The 18,395-nt window shown below is 41.5% G+C and overlaps 1 pseudogene; it reads left to right on the top strand.

The window, feature by feature from the left end:
* The first annotated feature begins 1,310 nt into the window (after positions 1 to 1,310).
* Positions 1,311 to 18,395, top strand: part of LOC138986870 (small ribosomal subunit protein uS12-like) — a 37,567-nt pseudogene continuing 20,482 nt past the window's right edge.

Here is an 18,395-nt window from a genome sequence, read left to right as displayed (position 1 = left end):
TCCCCATATCCCCCTTTCCCAGTCTAAGAGGGCAGTAAAAGGCTCACAGAGGTTCGGTTAGCATATGAGATGCCAAAAACCTGTTACCAGTGACAGTATCTATTCATCTTCCAAAACTAATTGAGCTCTAATTTTTTATCACCTTTTTTTTTTTGTCTTAAATGGGCTTCCCAGGTGGCTCTAGTAAAGCCAGGTTCTGATAAAGAACCTTCGTGCCAATGCAGGAGACATAACAGACAGGTTTCATCCCAGGACTGGGAAGATGCCCTGGAGAATGAAATGGCAACCCACTCCAGTATTCTCACCTGGAGAATCCCAGGGACAGAGGAGCCCGCAGGCTACAGTCCATAGGGCTGCAAAAGGTTGGATACAATTGAAGTGACTTAGCACACATGATATCTTAAACACTACAAACATTATCTGTGCTGAATCCTGCTGTTGTACAGGATCAAATGCTTACCACAGAGTGTGTTGTCCAACTGAAGTTTTTGAGCCTGACCTGTACACAGTGAGGCCTCACAAACTGAAACTTTGGAGACTGAGGCAGAGAAAGATTTATTACAAGGTCCAAATAAGGAGTACAGACAGCTCATGCTCCAAGAACTTCAACCCCTTGATAAAATTCAGGGGAGGGTGTTTAAAGGCAAGAAGAGGGACAAGGTTTTAGTGTCCATGATTAACTCCTGTACAATTCTCTGAGCGGTTGTTGTTGAGGTAACAAAGGGGCTGTAGGAGTTAAGGTAATCAATCCTTAGGTTCCAGAGGGTCTGGGAGCCATGTGTTCATGGACAACATGCAGTGAACTTATTTCATTTAGTGGGGTGTTCAGTACGTGCAAAAAAACTCAGAAATGTGGATTAGACACTGTTATCTGTAATTTTTTGTTACTGCATGTTCACATTATTTGAATCATTAATTCCTAAGCTAGCCTTTGTGCCCTGGGAGACTAACACTTTTTCATCAATACAAACAAAAGGCAGAAGACATTAGATAAAGAGTGCTAATGTGGGAGAAGGTGAGGTTGGGGGGAGCGGAGGGGAGTGTATTGCAGAATCCGTTCTCTGAAGGCTCCGTAGGGTCCTTCCGGTCACAGTTGAGGAACCTCTCATAGTACCCCTGTTTGATGCTGATAAGGGCAGGGTGAACAGAGGGCAGGTTGCCTTCCACCAGCTTTTTCCTAGTCTTCCTTGCAGGCCTGAGGGCATTTCTGAGTAGCAGTGGCAGTTGATGTCTCAGTTCCCTCCCCATCTTCTGGGTGGATGTCTGGGCTCAGAGGAAGCACTTGGCAGAATTTGCAACCAGGTGCCAGTATGTGTGCGATTGGGCGCTGGACCCAGTGTGCTGGGCAGTCTGCCTACTTGCCTCCATCAACTGCACTGGAGGCCTTGCCTTACACCTGCCTGTGGCTCCTGGTAGCTTTGCTTGCCCCATCTTCATCATGCATGGCAACCTACTCTAGTATACTTTCCTGCAGAATTCCATGGACAGAGGACCCTGGTCGGTTATAGTGTGTAGGGTAGCAAAGAGTCAGACAACAGAGCCAATGATGTTTTTACTTTCCTAATCAAGCAGCCCAGCACCTGGAGTGCAGCTTCTGTCTCCCACGGCTCAGGCCATGGCCCTTAGCCGGCGCCCCCACTCCTGGACGCAGGTGGCTCTCTGGCTTCTACGGAGCTGACCTATGTGGCGGCCGGGACTCCAGCCGCCCCTCTGGCGCTTCCAGAGCTCACCCTGGCTGGCAAGATGCAGCCAGTATCATCGAAGGTGAAAACCAACCCGCTGCAGGTGGCGAGCTTCTGCTTGCGCCTGTTCTGGTAATGGCTCCGCCTGAGCTGTGACATTCCCCTGCCAGGCCCTTGCCTAGAGTCGCGGGCACCTTTCCTCGGCCAAGGGCTCAGTCCACTGAAAGGAAGTGCTTTCTGCTTGCCCAGTGGTTCCTGCCTGCCCTGGGTCTGGGGGCTTGAGAGGGCATGGCAGGGGACGGGACCCGGTGGGGGTCTAGTAGCAGGGATCCAGGGTCTCCCTACATTGCTACTTGCCCTCCCGCCAGCCTTAAGTGCCTAGGAAAAGGAGGACTAGTGGGAGCAACAGGAGCAAGGTGTGGGGTGGCTGAGAACAGAGGCTGCCCTGGAGGAATCCCCACCCAGAGGGAGAACCAGCTCTCCGCACCCCCCCCCCACCACCACGTAACCCTTATCTGGCAGCCTCCATATTGCTCAGGAATTCGCAGTTTTGAACTAAATCTGTACCTTTTCCCCTGGAAACAAGCATCTTATTAACAACTTCTTTATCTAACTAGTGCCCTGGAACAATGCCATCTTTTCCCCTTTCTTTAAAATTTATTTTTAATTGGACGATAATGGCTTTACAATGTTGTGTTGGTTTCTAGCATACCACCATAGTGAATCAGCCATAAGTATACACATGTCCCCTCCTTCTTGAACCTCCCTCCCTCTCCTCCTCCCATCCCCCCCATCCCGGGTTGTCATAGAGCACCAGGCTGAGCTCCCTGTGCTAAGTAGCAACTTCCCTCCAGCCATCTATTTTGCATATGATAATGTATATGTTTCAGTGCTACTTTCTCAGTTCATCCCACCCTCTCCTTCCCCAGCTGTCCACAAGTCTGTTCTCTGTCTGTGTGTCTATTCCTCCCTGCAAATGGGTTCATCAGTACCATTTATCCAGATTCCATATACATGCATTGTATACAATATTTATTTTTCTCTTTTGGATTTACTTCACTCTGTATAACAAGCTCTAGGTTCATCCACTTCAATTCAGCTGATTCAAATTTGTTTCTTTTTATGACAGTAATAGTCCATTGTGTATATGTACCCCAGCTTCTTTACCCATTACTCTGTTGATGGACACCTAGGTTACTGCCATTCCACATAACTCCCTCTGTCCCTCTGTTTATGATGTCTCTCTCTCCCTCCCTTTCTCCCTGTGTGCCTCTCATTGTTTAACCTGGTACCTGGTCATGACAAATTTCACATCAGTAAAGAATACTTGAGGGAAGGCGCCAAGATGGCGGAGGAGTAGGACGGGGAAAACACTTTCTCCCCCACAAATTCATCAAAAGAGCATTTAAACGTCGAGTAAATTCCACAAAACAACTTCTGAATGCCAGCAGAGGACATCAGGCACCCAGAAAAGCAACCCAACTCCTCGAAGGAGGTAGGAAAAAAATATTAAAGACAATAAAAGAGTCAAAGAGGGAGGGACGGAGTTCCGTCCCGGAAGGGAGTCTTAAAAAGAGAGAAGTTTCCATACACCAGGAAACCTTCTCACTGCCGAATCCGTGCCGAGCTTTGGAAGCACAGAGGACAACATAACAGGGAGAAAAAAATAAATAAACAATTAAAACTCGCAGATTGCGAGCCCTACGGTAACTCCTCCACCGGAGAAGCAGCGCAGACGCCTGCATCCGCCATTAGCAAGCGGGGCTGGGCAGGGAGGCGCTGGGCGCTGGCTGCATCGCTGAGAGTAAGAATCTGGCCTGAATACCCTGAGCACTATCTGAGCGAAATAATTTGGGCTAGCAAACCAGACTGTGGGGTATCTACCATGCGAAAAGCCAGCCCTAACCTAAGACACCGCCAGCCCGCGCCTTGCGGAACAAAGGACTGAACAGAGGTAGCTGGCTGCAAACCTTCCCCCGGGTGACAGGCAGCCAGAGCCGGAAGGGGGCAATGGCAGCCCCAGAGAGACATTATCTATAAAACTGGCTTCTTTGCTAACTAAAACTTATTGGGGTCTGGGCGGGTCAACATCTGCCTGAGAAGGTGCGCCAGTTTTACACCCAGATAACCAAGTGGCGGGAGGCGATAAGTCGCAGCATTGGCCGCCAAACACCTCATCACCTGAGCTGCTCGGACCTGGGAAGAGCACAAAACGCAGCCCCAACTGAGTCTGCGCCTCTGAGGACTACCTGAGTGCCTGAACCTGAGCGGCTTGGACCTGGGAGGTGCATGCAACCCAGGGCCAGCCTCGGATTGTTCCCGGCGGAACAACCTAGAGCCTGAGCACTGTGGGCAGGGAGGCTACACGCGCCGTGAGCGGGGGCAGACCCAGTGTGGCTGAGGCACTGCGAGCGCATGCCAGTGTCATTTGTTTGCAGCATCCCTACCTCCCTCCCCATAGCGCGACTGAACAAAGAGAAGAAATACAGCTCCATCCACCAGAACACCGACACAAGCTTCCCTAACCAGGAAACCTTGACAAGCCACCTCTACATACCCACACACAGCGAGGAAACGCCACAATAAAGAGAACTCCACAAACTGCCAGAATACAGAAAGGACTCCCAAACTCAGCAATTTAAACAAGATGAAGAGACAGAGGAATACCCAGCAGATAAAGGAACAGGATAAATGCCCACCAAACCAAACAAAAGAGGAAGAGATAGGGAATCTACCTGATAAAGAATTCCAAATAATGATAGTGAAATTAATCCAAAATCTTGAAATTAAAATGGAATCACAGATAAATAGCCTGGAGACAAGGATTGAGAAGATGCAAGAAAGGTTTAACAAGGACCTAGAAGAAATAATATATAATGAATAATGCAATAAATGAAATTAAAAACACTCTGGAGGCAACAAATAGTAGAATAACAGAGGCAGAAGATAGGATTAGTGAATTAGAAGATAGAATGGTAGAAATAAATGAATCAGAGAGGATAAAAGAAAAACAAATTAAAAGAAATGAGGACAATCTCAGAGACCTCCAGGACAATATTAAATGCTACAACATTCGAATCATAGGGGTTCCAGAAGAAGAAGACAAAAAGAAAGACCATGAGAAAATACTTGAGGAGATAATAGTTGAAAACTTCCCTAAAATGGGGAAGGAAATAATCACTCAAGTCCAAGAAACCCAGAGAGTCCCAAACAGGATAAACCCAAGGAGAAACACCCCAAGACACATATTAATCAAATTAATAAAGATCAAACATAAAGAACAAATATTAAAAGCAGCAAGGGAAAAACAACAAATAACACACAAGGGAATTCCCATAAGGATAACAGCTGATCTTTCAATAGAAACTCTTCAAGCCAGGAGGGAATGGCAAGACATACTTAAAATGATGAAAGAAAATAACCTACAGCCCAGATTATTGTACCCAGCAAGGATCTCATTCAAGTATGAAGGAGAAATCAAAAGCTTTTCAGACAAGCAAAAGCTGAGAGAATTCTGCACCACCAAACCAGCTCTCCAACAAATACTAAAGGATATTCTCTAGACAGGAAACACAAAAATGGTGTATAAACTCGAACCCAAAACAATAAAGTAAATGGCAACGGGATCATACTTATCAGTAATTACCTTAAAACATAAATGGGTTGAATGCCCCAACCAAAAGACAAAGACTGCCTGAATGGATACAAAAACAAGACCCCTACATATGTTGTCTACAAGAGACCCACCTCAAAACAGGGGACACATACAGACTGAAAGTGAAGGGCTGGAAAAAGATTTTCCATGCAAATTGGGACCAAAAGAAAGCAGGAGTCACAATACTCGTATCAGATAAATTAGACTTTAAAACAAAGGCTGTGAAAAGAGACAAAGAAGGTCACTACATAATGATCAAAGGATCAATCCAAGAAGAAGATATAACAATTATAAATATATATCCACCCAACATGGGAGCACCGCAGTATGTAAGACAAATCCTAACAAGTATGAAAGGAGAAATTAACAATAACACAATAATAGTGGGAGACTTTAATACCCCACTCACACTTATGGATAGATCAACTAAACAGAAAATTAACAAGGAAAAAAAAAAAAACATGTATCTATAAAGTTCACTAAAGCAAAGCACAGTAAAATGAGGTATGGCAATAAAAGGCGTTAAATTTAAAAAAAAAAAAAAAAAAAAAATACTTATTTTTTTTATTTAAAGAATGGGGCCACCTATGGTTCTGAAGACACTGAAGTGTCCCTGAGCTGGGAGGAAACACATATGAGCTTCAGAGAGGTGAAGCTCTTAACTAGTTTTGCATCTAATGGCAATTCAGTTCAGTTCAGTCGCTCAGTCATATTCAACTCTTTGCAATCCCAAGGGGTGCAGCATGCCAAGGCCTCCCTGTCCATCACCAACTCTCAGAGCTTGCTCAAACTCATGTCTATTGAGTCCATTATGCCATCCAATCATCTTATCCTCTGTCTTCCCCTTCTCCTCCTGCTTTCAATCTTTCCCAGCATCAGGGTCTTTTCCAATGAGTCAGTTCTTTGCATCAGGTGGCCAAAGTATTGGAGTTTCAGCTTCAGCATCAGTCCTTCACTATAATTACATTTCTTGTGGTGATCTGTGATCCACAGTGATCTTCTGTGTTACTTGCTGATATCTCCGACATTGGTTATTTTTTAGCAATAAATTCTTATTATTAATTAATTTATTTTTTAATTGAAGGACAACTACTTTACAGAATTTTGTTTTCTGTGAAACATCAACAAGAATCAGACTTAGGTACAGCCATGAACAATAAATTATTTTTTAAATTAAGGTCTGTACATTGTCTTCACAGGCATAATGCTACTGCACACTTGCTAGGCTACAGTGTAGTCTAAACATAACTTTTGTACACCCTGGGAAACCAGATATTTTGTATAATTGACATTGTTGTAAAATTCACTACATTCCAGTGTTCTGGAATTGAACACCCAATATCTCCAAGGGACCCCTGTACCTCTTCCCTTTCTGGAAAGCAGCTGATTGTCTGTTCTGAAAGCTTTAATGTGGATATAAATATGAGTCAGTTCAGTTCAGTTGCTAGGTCTTGTTCAACTCTTTGTGACCCCATGGACTGCAGCACTCTGGGCTTCCCTGTCTGTCACCAACTTCCAAATCTTGCTCAAACTCATGTCCATCGAGTCAGTGATGCCATCCAACAATCTTATCTTCTGACACCCCATTCTCCTCCTGCTTTCAGTCATTCAGAGCATCAGGGTCTTTTCCAGTGAGTCAGTTCTTCACATCAGGTGGCCAAAGTATTAGAGTTCAGCTTCAGCATCAGTGCTTCCAATGAATATTTAGGACTAATTTCCTTTAGGGTTGAGTAGTTGGATCTCCTTGCAGTCCAAGGGACTCTAAAGAGTCTTCTCCAACACCACAGTTCAAAAGCATCAATTCTTCAGCACTCAGTTTTCTTTATGGTCCAACTCTCACATACATACATGACTACTGGAAAATGATATCTTTGACTAGATCGACCTTTGTTGGCAAACTAATGTCTTTGCTTTTTAATATGCCGTCTAGGTTGGTCATAGCTTTTCTTCCAAGGAGTAAGTGTTTTTTAATTTCATGTCTGCAGTCACCATCTTCAGTGATTATGGAGCCCAAAAAAGAAAGCCTGTCACAGTTTCCATTGTTTCCCCAACTATTTTGCATGAAGTGATGGGACCAGATGTTATGATCTTAGTTTTCTGAATGTTGAGTTTTAAGCAACTTTTTCCCTCTCCTCTTTCATTTTCATCAAGAGGCTCTTTAGCTCTTCTTCACTTTCTGCCATAAGGATGGTTTCATCCGCATGTCTGAGGTTATTGGTATTTCTCCCAGCAATCTTGATTCCACTTTGTGCTGCATCCAGCCAAGTGTTTCTCATGATGTACTCTGCATATAAGTTAAATAAGCAGAACGACAATATGCAGCCTTGACATATTCCTTTCCCTATTCCGAACAAGTCTGTTGTTTCATGTCCTGTTCTAACTGTTGCTTCCTGACCTGGATACAGATTTTCAAGAGGCAGGTCAGGTGGCCTGGTATTCCCATCTCTTTAAGAATTTTCCAGAGTGTGTTATGGTCCACACAGTCAAAGGCTTTGGCGTAGTCAATAAAGCAGAAGTAGATATTTTTCTGGAACTTTCTTGCTTTTTCTATGATCCAACAGATGTTGCAATTTGATTTCTGGTTCCTCTGTCTTTTCTAAATCCAGCTTGAACCTCTGGAAGTCACAGTTCATGTACTGTTGAAGCCTGGCTTGGAGAATTTTGAGCATTACTTTACTAGCATATGAGATGAGGGCAATTGTGCAGTAGTTTGAGCATTCTTTGGCATTGCCTTTCTTTGGGATTGGAATGAAAACTGACTTTTTCCAGTCCTGTGGCCACTGCTCAGTTTTTCAAATTTACTGACATAGTGAGTACAGCACTTTCACAGTATCATCTTTTAGGATGTGAAATAGCTCAACTGAAATTCCATCACCTCCACTAGCTTTGTTCATAGAGATGCTTCCTAAGGCCCCCTTGATTTTGCATTCCAGGATATCTGGCTCTAGGTTGGTGATCACACCTTCATGATTATCTGGGTCATGAAGATCTTTTTTGTATATTTAATCTGTGTATTCTTGCCACCTCTTCTTAATATCTTCTGTTTCTGTTAGGTCTATACCATTTCTGTCCTTTATTGTGCCCATCTTTGCATGAAATATTCCCTTGGTATCTCTAATTTTCCTGACGAGATCTCTAGACTTTACCATTCTATTGTTTTCTTCTATTTCTCTGCATTGATTGCTGAGGAAGGCTTTTCTATCTCTCCGTGCTATTCTTTGGAACTCTGCATTCAAATATTGGTCAGATTCTATCAAACCAACTTGACAATTTGCTGCCAGGTCACTGCCATCTGGTTTGTATGATATCAACCTGCTTTTTAGAATAATTGACATTGATTTTCTTGAATCAAGATATTTGCCAACATTGTTTATCTGTATAAATATCTTTCAAAGCTCAGAGTCTGAGAGCTAAAAGCACTAACTAATGATAACAACCCCAAATACCCTGGGCAGAATATAAGATGCTACCTACTGCTGAGTGTCAGTAATCGTACTCTAAAACTTCTTTTTTCTTCCTTTCCTATAACCTTATAATAAAAGTTCAGGTTAGGCCTTTGTCTGCCTAGTAAAACAGGGGAATCAAACTGTTTAAACACCAGCCAGACCTACCACACAAACAGATTCTCCCTATTCTCCATGTCCTGCTGTTTTCTAAAATATTGTCCAAGTTTAATATGTTACATGGTGAAGAACTCACCTGCCAATGCAGGAGACTTATAAGAAACATGAGTTCAATCCCTGGGTTGGAAGGATCCCTTGGAGAAGGAAATGGCAATCCACTCAGTGTTCTTGCCTGGAGAATCCCATGGACAGAGGACCCAGGTGGACTACAGTCCATAGGGTTACAAAGAGTTGGACATGACTGAAATGACTTAACACACACGCACACATAATATGTTATTGTGAAACATTCAGCTTATTGGTTTCTTTATGCTGACTGATAGGTTTTGAATTCAGAGAGATGGAAACTATATAACCAGCCATATGATTTGCTGCAAAATGCAGATATCCTGTTTTGCAAGATGGTGCAAAAACGGTGAGGCAGAGGCCTCTGCCCTCCCTGAAAGGGCAAAACAGGTGAGCCTGCTGCAGGGTGTTGTAATTAGTTTGTCTCCAGGTTCACTCTTCAGAATCTCCACCAGGGGTCTCTGTGCCCTTTTCAATCTTAAACCTCCAGAGACTAAGCTTCATTACTGGGTCTTAACAGCATGTGGCAGGTTGAAGGCAGGCCTGCTGAGGATCTGCAGCAGTGGTGGGGGTTGGGTGTAGGGTGAGTGTGCACTTCTGTGCATGCACACCTGTGCCTAAGAGACAGATTTCGGATAGGACTCACCACATACTTGGACCCTAGGTTCAGATTCCCTTAGAGCATGGAACACTCTCATTTTTCAGACCCTTTACGTTTCTTTCTGACTGGGGCTCAGCACATTTGCGATGCGAGTGCTGTCAAGGAATATCCACAAAATTTAAGAGTTTAAGGAAAACAAATTAGAATATTTTGAGTCTAGGAAGATTTACCAGGGAAAGGTATAAGTTGCTTCTGTTTCTAACCTGTAAACTCCTACATGATGCTGTCACTTAATCCCTAATTCTTTGTTGTTTAGAATTTTATTCAGTTACCCCCTCCCCAACCATGCTCCCTCTTCCTTCCAAAAGAAGGTAGATTGTCATCAGGATAAATCAGGAATTCACAATACCTTAACATTACTCTGAATAGTGTGTGAAAGCACTAAGCACTGAACATGGTTTGAGGAAGGCCCTCGATGAGTGACCTTCAGTCACGTGGTGTCTTTCTAACAAAGGTGAGGTGGTAGTATCTTGGACAGATGTGACAACTGAGGTCTAGTTTGAGGGACTTAGCCATTGTCATGCAGCCACCAGTAATTCATTCTGGAACAAGGTGGGATTGACACTGATGGGAAGATAGAGGGAGGGAGGGAAGGAGTGGTTTTCTTGCCACTTGAGATGTGTGGTTCAGGGTAGTGTGAGGTTTCCAGCTTCCTGCAGTGAGGTTTCCCATTGAAAATTTATCTCTGAGTATAAAATGATGTATGCATTTTACCTTCTTCATACTTTTCTGCCTTTCCCAGATTATCACTTGTTGAGTAGAATAAAATTATTCATGTAATATTTAAAATATCTGTTAAAGAAAGCATGCCCCAGTATCTAACAGTGTTTCTATATGAAAGATTTATCTAAAATGTGGCCTAAATTCCCTCTATCACTGTTTCATCTCAATCCTCCTTAGAAATGAGGAAATGCACAGCAGTACCTTCCACTGTTCATAGGGTAGGAGATAGCTTTTTGTAAGTACTGTACTGTATGCAAATGTTGAGAAACTGAACCTGGAGCTCTGTATTTTTTGTGCCTAAAATTCACAGAGTGCTTTCATCTACTAGATGTCTTCCAGTCAGAGTTTCCCTCCTGAGACATCTGACAATCGTTTATGATTTCCATATAACCTAGTCACATAGCAGTCAGGACTCTTACAAACCCTTTTGTTCTTTTGAACTTAGGCATTACACATCAAAGAGAGGTGTCCCTACCTATGTGTCAGTGTTCATTTAAAAACTATATTATCCTTATGTATGATCAAGACATTGAGTAATGAGAAATTGATCTCAGAATTTTAGATATGTCCAGATAAGATAATAGGGTTCAATATCCTCACTTTACAGGTAAGGAAACTAAGTCCTCTCAGAAGGAATATGGTCCTATGTATATAACTGGTGTTAAGCTAGTTTGCGGCAGACACAGAATTAGAAATCTTTGCTTTAAGTAAATATTTTAAATCATGTGTCACATATGATATGTTCAGAAGCTGGCATACATCATAGAATTAGAAATCTTTTGATTCCTGGTCTAGTAATTCTGCACCTAATCTAACATTATTAATGGTAAGTTACATTTGTGTAATTCTTTATAATTTATTTTACATGGCTTTCACATGTATGATTTAACTGATATTTTTTATCCCATGTCTGGATGAGGAGACTGGGTCCAGAGCTCACTTAAGGTCACAGAGCTGGTCCAGGGAGCACAGAGGGGGAATTGCTGAGGGAGGCTGAATGCTGTCCTAGGTACTGTATTCTGTGTTGAGTCTGAGAATACTGCTTCTTTCACGTGCTAGCCTAGGTAGGCCATTACCCAAGTTCACAGAGTGGAACTAGAGGTCCAAGAACCTCACTGTTGAATTTCAGTTCTGCCACTGGCTCATGTCACCGCTGCAGAAAGAGATGCATTTCTTGATCTTCATCCCATCTTGACATTATTTCGGCATACTCTGCATCATTTTAGGAAGATAAACTCTCAGATTATCAGGTTTTTGAATTTGCAAGCATGAGATATCAATGCATTGTTCAGAGCTATAACACCAGGATGATTAGCGAAAATCACAAGCTTATCACTCTAATAAAGCAGGGGTCATTCATCTGAAAAGAAAACCCAACACCTGGAAAAAGGTACTTCCTTTTTAAAATACATCATATTTTCTTGAACTGGTAGCTCAGGTGAGCTAATCACTGTCTGTTTGACCCTGATCCATGAAGTAGTAGAGAAGGTACCTTTTAGATACATAAAGCTGAAGGGGGCAGTAGTTTGCTAGGGCTGCCATACAAAGACCACAGAGTAGGCAACTTAAACAACAGAAACTCATTTACTCACAGCCCTGGAGGTTGGAAGTCTGAGGTCAAGATGTCGGTAGGGTTGGTTTCCTCTGAGGTCTCTCCCCTTAGCTTGGAGACGCTGTCTTTTCTCTGTGTCTCACATGGTCTTCCCTCTGTGTGAGCCTGTGTCCTGTTCTCCTCTTCTTGTAAGAACTCCAATCTATTAATTAGGATCCACCTGTATGACTTCATTTTAACTTTATCCCCTCTTTAAAGACCCTGTGTCCAAATACAGTCACATTCTGAGGTACTGGGGGTTTAGGGCTTCAACATGTAAAATTGGAGGGGACACAGTTCAGCTCAAAGAGTAAATGCCTGTAATCCATTCTGTTTTGTGAAGCAGCAGATCTAGTTGAAGTTTCTTTGTTCCCAGTGTGTAACAGAGGTGTCATTTGGCCTACTAATGAATTTCCTAATATAGCCCAGAAGTTATAAAATTCACATATCCTAGCTCTAGGATCCTGGTCCAGTTGGATAGATGGAGGAACCACTTAGCATCCACGTGGTCTTGTGTTCCCCAGGGTATCTGAGCCTCAGGTCCTCACCTGTGTATAGAGCAGGGTTACAGCCCTGGCAGATTCTTCACACTTATTACAGGGATCAAATGAGGGAGCAGATGCCTAAGCGTTCTGTGAATATAGAGCATTTTATAGTATGAAAGTGGGATCATTTTTTAAAAGTCAGTAGTCAGAAACCTTGCCTTCCAGTAACAAAAAATATGTCCATAGTTCTTCTAGATAGCTTTAGAGACTCTTAAATCAGGAGTCCCCAACCTCTGGGCCCCAGACTGGTACCATCCACGGGTTGTTTGGAACTTGGCCACACAGCAGGAGGTGAGTGGTGGGCGGGTGTGCAAAGTTCCATCTGCTGCTCCCCATCACTCCCCATCACTCACATTACACCCGAACCTCCCCATACCCCTATCTGGGAAAATTTGTCCTCCATGAAACTGGGTTCCTGGTGCCAAAATTTTTGGGTACTGCTGCTCTAAATAACTAAAATATAGTTTTAATAATGAGTTTTAAAAGAATTGATACATCTACTGCTGCAAAATTTAAAAACTATTTAAAAATCTCTTAAAAAATTCATCAACAAAAAGTAAATCACTTTCCTCCCTGTTATCACACAACCCCTCCCCAGGTGGAGCCCCAGCACCACTACTGACTGTCTGTGCATTGAGAAGAACTTGTGAATATGTGATCTTTCTGTTTTTAAGCACAAATGATAGCTGTTCTTTCCTTTTTTCATTTAATATTGTATCTCAGATTATATCAATGCATATAGTTCTCATTCTTTTTAGAGGCTACATAGTATTATGCTTTCTCCATTTCCTATTTCTTATTTTCAATGCTTGTCAATCAGAGTTTATAAAATATAGGGATTACAACCAGATATTAACATTTAAATTTCCTGTGTTCATTTTATGTGGACATTTTATGGACAAAATGAACACATATGGACAAACACATATGTTCATAAAATGTGAACATATGAACACATATGAACACATAGGTTCATATGTTCATAAAATGAACACATATGGACAAAATGAGAAACCCATGGGCAGATGCTATTAATAGATTTCCTAGCCTCTTTGTCACCCTGTTTTTAATGTATCTCGAGGTTTTTAGTTAGTAAAATGATTTTACTTATCAATTTGCTTTAGTGATAAAACACATCTGTGAGTCAGGATGATCAGAGCTCTCCTGGATCTACAGGTTGTTTGACATTAAGCTCAGCCCCACAGGCTCACCGGATCCAGGGATTCTCCAGGCAAGAACACTGGTGTGGGTTGTCATTTCTTTCCCCAATGCATGAAAGTGAAAAGTGAAAGTGAAGTCGCTCAGTCGTGTCTGACTCTTTGGGACCCCATGGACTGCAGCCTACCAGGCTCCTTTGTCCATGGGATCCTCCAGGCAAGAGTACTGGAGTGGGGTGCCAGTACCTTCTCCTAATACATCCCTGTTTTTTTTTTTTTTTTTGTGTCTCCACTAGTGATATGATTGGAGAAGGCAATGGCCACACACTCCAGTATTCTTGCCTGGAAAATACCAGGGAGGGAGGATCCTGGACTGAACGACTTCACTTTCACTCTTCACTTTCATGTATTGGAGAAGGAAATTGCAACCCACTCCAGTGACCTTGCCTGGAAAATCCCAGTGATGGGGGAGCCTGGTGGGCTGCCATCTATGGGGTTGCACAAAGTCGGACACGACTGAAGTGGCTTAGCAGCAGCAGCAGCAGTAATATGATTGTTTCACGTGAAGAAGTGGACCTAGAAAGGTGTTGCCTTAGGAGAAGGACTTTAAAACTCTTAAACATGTTGTCCCCGCCCTCCGTGTGTGTGTGTGTGTTAAGTCGCTCAGTCGTGTCCGACTCTTTGAGACCCTCTGGACTGTAGCCCACCAGGCTTCTCTATCCGTAGGATTCTCCAGGCAAGAATACTGGAGTGGGTTTCCATGCCCTTCTCCAAGGGATCTTTCTGAACCAGGGATCCAATCTGCGTCTCCTACATCTCCTGCCTTGGCAGATGGGTTCTTTACCACTATCATCACTTAGGAAGCTCCCCCCACCCCCCAATTCAGGTGCACTTCAAAAAGAAATAGCCAGATATTACTCACAGTGACTGTGTGGTTATGAATGTTTCCAGTGGACAGCCCTCAGCCTTCACAATTTTTGTGTCAACTCTGTGATTCTACCATGAGTGCATGTCTATTAAAAAGGCATTTTTCCAATAGGTTTTTGCAATGTATAAATTTTACTATACATTTTTTTACACCAGCAAGAAATATTTACAAATTGCAAGATGTTACTCTGTAATTTTTTTTTCTCCAACTTCACTCAGTGATTTCAAGTTCTTGCAAAAGGATTTCTTATGTTTATTTATATGTTGTACTATTTTCCTTCTTATCCAAATCAGAGGTGCAGGACACTAATGATAGCTGTCTTCCAGGTTTTGTATCTTGAGAGACTCCAGAGTCAAACTCATTTTCTAAGATATGAGACAAAATTGTCACAGTTTTTTTTTTTTTTTTTTTTTACTGTTCTCAGAATTACATATTACTTTCCAATTATATTAGGGATTCTGTTTACTTGAAGACTGTGTCAAGTTGCTCTTTTGTATCACCACTTCCTTTAATAGAATTACGGTCCATTTTTCCACTCAAAGATACCTAGTTAAAATACTACAGAGAAAACTAATAGGAAAACATACATTTAGTTTAAGTGACATTATAGGACAGAGAGATGTCCCACTCAAAAAAACAACATGTTAAAAATGCAGAAGGACAATATTATATTTTCATCTCCTGTATCCCCTGTATTGCAGGCAGATTCTTTAAAGCTGAGCAGTTGGGGAAGCCCTCTAAAAGAGAAGGAAGAAAAAATATGCTTTCTCAAAAAAAGAACCCTTCTAGGGGATTTGCTAATGAAGGACAGACATGTGCTAGACTGTCTTCTAGGTAAAGGACTTTATGTTTTTACATTAAAAAAAATTGTGGTAAAGTATATATAACATAAAATTTGTCATTTGACCATTTTTGATCACACAATTCAGTGGCATTAATCACATTCACCATGTTGTGGAGCCATCATTGTCTGGGTAACTTTTGGTAATTACGTGGTTCCTATTCAGTGTGTTATTTCTGCAGAGTCATTTTGGTAAGTTTCACTTTTCTAGAAGTAGATCTGTTTCCTGTAAGTTTTGAGCTAGATTGGCACACATATATTCACAGTATCTTATATGTTGAATCTCTACAGCATCTCTAACTGCGCTCTTGGCTTTTTAAATTTTCTTTGAGTCTTCTCTTTTTTATGAATAATCTTGCATAACTTTTTCCTATTTTCAAAGAATCAAATTTTTGCTTGATTTATGCTATTTTTTTTTCTAGTTCATCATATCATTCATTCTTTCCTTCAAGTTTTCCGTTGAAGATATTTCCTCTAAATTCTTAAATTGGAAACAGGTTAATAATGTCATTAGTTTTCTAATATAAGTATATTAAGCCTAAATTTTTTTCTAAGGCCCCCTTTGGCTGCAACCTACAAGTTTTGGTACTTACCACCAATCAACAGCCATAGTATTATGTATGTTCTATTTCAATTCATTAAGTATATCTTTACCCATGAGTAATTCGTAAGCATAATGTTCTCTAAATTTCACATGCTAATGGATTTTTTCTATGAGATTGAACCATGGGGAACTGCTAACATTCAACCTTTTATAAGCTATAAAATGGCACTTCCATATGGCTTAACATAATACTTTTCTTTTGTGCTTAACATATAACTTAATGTGATTTTGGCCAGACAGCATTAGATTATAGATTTTAAAAGTCCTTGTTTCCACAAATTTGTATTTTATTTGGGGGTTTTAAAACGTTATAAAGAGATGGGGAGGAGTTAAGATGGCAGAGGAGTAGGACAGGGAGAACACTTTCTCCCCCACAAATTCATCAAAAGAACATTTAAACGCTGAGTAAATTCCACAAAACAACTTTTGAATTCCAGCAGAGGACATCAGGCACCAAGAAAAGCAAGCCAAGTCTTGGAAAGGAGGGAGGAAAAAATATAAAAGACAAAAAAAGAGACAAAAGAGGGAGGGACAGAGTTCCGTCCCGGGAAGGGAGTCTTAAAAAGAGAGAAGTTTCCAAACACCAGGAAACCTTCTCACTGCCGAATCTGTGCGGAGCCTTGGAAGCAGAGATGGCAACATAACAGGGAGGAAAAATAAATAAACAATTAAAACCCGCAGATCACGAGCCCTACGGTAACTCTCCCAGCGGAGAAGCAGTGCAGATGCCTGCACACGCCACTAGCAAGCGGGGCCTGGGCAGCGAGGCAAGGCTCGGGCTGCATTGCTTAGAGTAAGGATCTGGCCTGAATACCCCAAGCGCTATCTGGGCGAAATAATTTGGGCTAGCAAACCAGACTGTGGGATATCTACCACGCTAAAAGCCATCCCTAACCTAAGACACTGCCAGGCCCGTGCATGGAACAAAGGACTGAACAGAGATAGCTGGCTGCAGACCATCCCCCTCCGGTGACAGGCAGCCAGAGCCGGAAGGGGCCAATCGCAGCCCCAGAGAGACATTATCTACAAAACTGTAAGCAGGCTTCTATGCTAACTAAAACTTCTTGTGGGTATGGATGGTCAACATCTGCCTGAGAAGGTACACCAGTTGTATACCTAGATAACTGAGCAATGGGGAGGCGATAAGTCTCAGCAATTGCACTAGCCAAACACCTCATCACCTGAGCTGCTGGGACCTGGAAAGGGCACAAAATGAAACAATTATTTACACATTGCAAGATGTTACTCTGTAATTTTTTTTTCTCCAACTTCACTCAGTGATTTCAAGTTCTTGCAAAAGGATTTCTTATGTTTATTTATATGTTGTACTATTTTCCTTCTTATCCAAATCAGAGGTGCAGGACACTAATGATAGCTGTCTTCCAGGTTTTGTATCTTGAGAGACTCCAGAGTCAAACTCATTTTCTAAGATATGAGACAAAATTGTCACAGTTTTTTTTTTTTTTTTTTTACTGTTCTCAGAATTACATATTACTTTCCAATTATATTAGGGATTCTGTTTACTTGAAGACTGTATCAAGTTGCTCTTTTGTATCACCACTTCCTTTAATAGAATTACGGTCCATTTTTCCACTCAAAGATACCTAGTTAAAATACTACAGAGAAAACTAATAGGAAAACATACATTTAGTTTAAGTGACATTATAGGACAGAGAGATGTCCCACTCAAAAAAACAACATGTTAAAAATGCAGAAGGACAATATTATATTTTCATCTCCTGTATCCCCTGTATTGCAGGCAAATTCTTTAAAGCTGAGCAGTTGGGAAGCCCTCTAAAAGAGAAGGAAGAAAAAATATGCTTTCTCAAAAAGAACCCTTCTAGGGATTTGCTAATGAAGGACAGACATGTGCTAGACTGTCTTCTAGGTAAAGGACTTTATGTTTTTACATTAAAAAAAATTGTGGTAAAGTATATATAACATAAAATTGTCATTTGACCATTTTTGATCACACACAATTCAGTGGCATTAATCACATTCACCATGTTGTGCAGCCATCATTGTCTGGGTAACTTTTGGTAATTACGTGGTTCCTATTCAGTGTGTTATTTCTGCAGAGTCATTTTGGTAAGTTTCACTTTTCTAGAAGTAGATCTGTTTCCTATAAGTTTTGAGCTAGATTGGCACAAATTTATTCACAGTATCTTATATGTTGAATCTCTACAGCATCTCTAACTGTGCTCTTGGCTTTTTAAATTTTCTTTGAGTCTTCTCTTTTTATGAATAATCTTGCATAACTTTTCCTATTTTCAAAGAATTAACTTTTTGCTTGATTTATGCCCTGTATTTTTTTTTCTA

The sequence above is a fragment of the Bos mutus genome, unplaced genomic scaffold, assembly GCF_027580195.1.
Source record: "Bos mutus isolate GX-2022 unplaced genomic scaffold, NWIPB_WYAK_1.1 CTG222, whole genome shotgun sequence".
Classification (NCBI taxonomy): Eukaryota; Metazoa; Chordata; class Mammalia; order Artiodactyla; family Bovidae; genus Bos; species Bos mutus.
The sequence above is the reverse complement of the archived record's forward strand: the minus strand, read 5'-3'. Positions and strand labels throughout refer to the sequence as shown.